Here is a 4235-nt window from a genome sequence, read left to right on the forward strand (position 1 = left end):
AAAAAAACACTCACGTATTTAATAAGAATTCAATTTAACACATGACTATTAACTTGCCATATGATATGCTTTCAGCTTGGTATTTAAAAAAATAATGATCTCTTCTTTATTGATGTGGCTTGTGATGTATTGAGGCCACATATTATTGTTTCATATGATAAGAAGACCTGTGTTAGTGCTCTAACACCATTGATGACAAAGGAAACTTGTGTGATTGCAAAGTGCAGTAAGTTTACAACTTGTAATGCGACTCACTGCTGAGCCCTTGTGGATTATAATGCGCTATGTACCATTGCAAGGTGAATTATAGATCAAACAAGAAAAAAAATATTTCTCTTCTCTCACTCACAGATTACTACTAATTTGCTCTTCATAGCTCTTTATAACCTCACTCCGATACTATTGGGTAAGGTCCCCCTAGGTTAAAGTTTTGTCAAATTTTTGTAAAGAGCTCACATTTTGAGGAGAGGAATGTGTTTCGCATAGTGTTTTAGGAGTCATAGGGGATTTAGGGGTCAAAGCCCCTTATTTTGTAAAATTATGGGATTAACTTGTATGTTTTGAGTTTCGCCCATGGTTTGTGGACCATGGTATTGTAAGAGGAAAATATATATAAAGGATTGTCTTAGTAAGTGAAAGATCATAAACTTGATTGTGTTTATAGGTCTGTAATTGTCATATCTCTCAATGTTATAGCGAAGGGGAAGCCTCCTGCAGTTGTGTCCGTAGAGACCTTGGTAAGTCCGCAGTTGTGTGCGCAGGCCCCTGTAGTTGTGTGTGCAGGGTAAGAAGGATTGTAATTGTGAAAATATGAAGATAATAAATAATATTTTGAACGGGAAGGCTCTTGCAGCTGGGTGTGTGGAGACTTTGATAAGTTTGCAGTTGTGCACGTAGGGTAAGAAGGATTGTAATTGTGAATATTTGAAGATAATAAAGAAGATTTTGAAGGTAGATTTTTGTACTTACATTTTATACTTTACTTTATGAAAATACTATTTACTTTTGTGCTGCACAAGTAAGATATAAGATTAGAATTAATATATGAATGTTGTTACCATTAATTACAGTTAAGGTCCATTGATTTATGCATAGTCGTTAGAGTGTTAGATCTGCAAATTGGTCATTTTGTATGAATAGATCAGATACAGTATAATATTAAGTAGGATCGCATAGCACAGGAATAGATCTGTAAGACAAGAACCACACTCCATAATCCTTCTGGATGCAGAAACCTCATTCCAACATCCCCTAATATCTCTTCGGGTGACATTGCGGTCTGCATGAGAAGATCATTGCCGAAAAGGCCAGTGATAAAGGGTTTTGTTGGTTAGTGTAGCTAACTCTGAACCTGGGTCTGAGCTGTTCAAGCCAACAAATACCAATTTGTTGGAAAGGTAGGGGAGGAAAGGCATAAAATTTCACACACACACGAGCTGTGACTCTTCTATTGATCACACAAAACTTGATGACTACAATGAACCCAACGAGGGGTATTTAAATTTTTTCGACTAGTGACTCACCCAAAATAACTCAACATGCAAACACACACTAAATTTGACTTTACCCAAAATATGACTTAACTTGACTTGACTCAACTTGAATCAGTTAAATGACTCTCTAATTTTAGATAACTATCTATGCGGGAGTAATTAGCTATCTTTAATAATGTAGATATCCATTCTAGGAACACCCTAATATCATAACATTCAAAGTTATCAAGTCTAGCTTTATGCTTTATACTTGCATTTAATCAAAAAATTTGAACGCCTCAATGCAATTCCCATTTTGGTATAACTACAATCATAGAATTCCACGAGCTTAAATTTCATTTTGACATTTTTTCAAACAATTGTTGCGCAAATCCAATGTTGCAGCATTTAGCATACAAGCCTAGCAAGGCATTCCTAACAAGGATATCAAACCCAAGCCTATCCTTTTTCATGTAGCTATGAATTCTTTTCCTAGATGTATTGCTGATAAGATGGTACATGCAAGAGGAACTCTTGTCATAGTAACAAATTTGGGTTTCATGCCAGCCACTTGCATTTATTGAATAAGTTGCAACACTTTTACTGGCTTCCCCATTTTGAGCATATCTAGCAATGATGGCATTCCATGACACAACATTTCTTTGTGAAATTATGTCAAACACTTAGCATGCATCATCTTAAATTCCACATTTTGTACACATGTCTACAAAATTATTTCCCACATAAATATTAGATTCTCTCTGACTTTTAATAATGCAATCATTGATGTCCTACCCTATTGCAGAGCTACCATGCCAACATAGGCTTTGATAACAAAGGGAAAGGTGAAATAATTTGGTTGGAGGCTTTCCTATGATCACATTTGGTAATAGATTCCAAGGGCGTTGCCATAGCTGTCGTGCATGGGATATCCTTTGATCAAGGCATTCCATGGAAAAATATTTAATTTTGATTATGGTATTTTGCCAAACAACTTGCTTGCATCTATAACATGGCCATAATTTGCAGAAGTACTAATAAGTTTAATCTGGAAAAATACTTTTGCTCATTTTCGGTTGAGATAATTTTTTAATGAAGTTTCTAGGCTTATGTTACGGTTTTCACATTGGCGGAAAACTCCTCAAGAAAATCAAAATATGAGTAGTTGTGGTTTTGAGTTGTCAAGACATTGGATGGTGTTGATGTTATGATAGTTTCTGTAGCAACAATGTTAGGTATGAATCTAAAGCTCTTAACAAATGAGATTGTCTTGTTACGAAAACCTCCTACATGACATAATGTTATTCCATGAGAGGCTGATGGTGAGAATGCCATCACTCAAACTCCATTTCAAACCCATGAAATCAATAAAGGACTTACCTAATTTAACATAACTTTGTGAGTTGTGGAATGTCAAGTGATCATATTGTGTGCACTTATGTGAAGAAGAGAATTACAGTCGTTAAGAAGTAACTTCATTGATCAAATAAACCAAGGAAAATATTTTTGTATCTTTCAAGAACATTGAACAAATAAATGTGTTGGACTATAGTAGAGTGTAGCGAGTTGCTAGTGCCATTTTTTCAACTATTAGGATCAAACACTCCTACAATGTGCCATTGTTAAATGATCTGTTTAAACTTAGAGATCGTGTAGACTAGAGTTGAAAACTTGAAATGACATTTTCATTATTCCAACTTCCACGTAGGACATTATAACGTAGGATAGGAACATGTCCAGGTGGTGGTACCCTTCAGGGGCTTGACATATGATATTAAATATGTTTTTTGATTAAAAAAACAAAACGTCAAAAATATGTTTTACACATTTTTAAACACATCACAATCGGTCATGTAATCTTTTTAAACATATTTGATAGGAAAAATGCCCCATGACAAACAAAATGCCCCATGACAAGAAAAATGCCCCTCAAATTCCAACCCTTGTACCGAACCTTCCCATTCATAAATCAATGTCTACACAAGTTAAGTGCACAAATTTCAAAAATAAATATTCTATGTTGATTGTAATAAATTAACTTTAAATTTTTCTAATTATAAAAATTGAATTACATTTGAAATATATTTAGAGAATACAAAATAAGTAGCAAAGTGAAGTTTTCTTTCAAAATTCACCAACTATCATCTTAGATAATTTAAAGTGATTTTAGGTGATATAGTTTCTTTTAATAGTCATGTTAATGGTTATTTTGTATTTAATATTAAAAGAAACATGATTATTTAAAAAATAATTTAAAAATAAAATGACAATAAGAAATAAGTAGAAATGGAGTATAGAGAAGATGCATTAAAATTATATTTAAAAATTAGCATAGTCATATAAATTAAATGGATAGTAAATATTGATAGTCATCAAAATATTTACTTATGAGACATCTCACATACGCTAAGATTTATAAACTAGAAATTGCACCAAATGTTGCAAATAAAACGTTGTAAGTCGATAGCATATGGAGAGAGAACATAGATGAAGACAAATGTGATATGTTACAATTTCAGTGAGAGAAATCTTACTATTGTTTAGTAAGGCCTTGAAAATCTAATGTTAAAAAATAGAGAATTGTCACAATGTAAGTGATATGATACCTAAACATGTTAGAATAGAGATTGGTTAAGCTAGATTATCTGTTAGCAGCCACAGATATTGCAATGGTTAGCTCATCAGAATAGATCTTTAAATTTGTACTACTACAATCAAGTTATGCTTGACTTACTGAGTGTTAACAAAATGAGAAAACATGAC

The sequence above is a fragment of the Pinus tabuliformis genome, chromosome 3_1, assembly GCF_031772625.1.
Source record: "Pinus tabuliformis cultivar Carrire ecotype Pingquan chromosome 3_1, CPIR1, whole genome shotgun sequence".
NCBI classification, from domain to species: Eukaryota; Viridiplantae; Streptophyta; class Pinopsida; order Pinales; family Pinaceae; genus Pinus; species Pinus tabuliformis.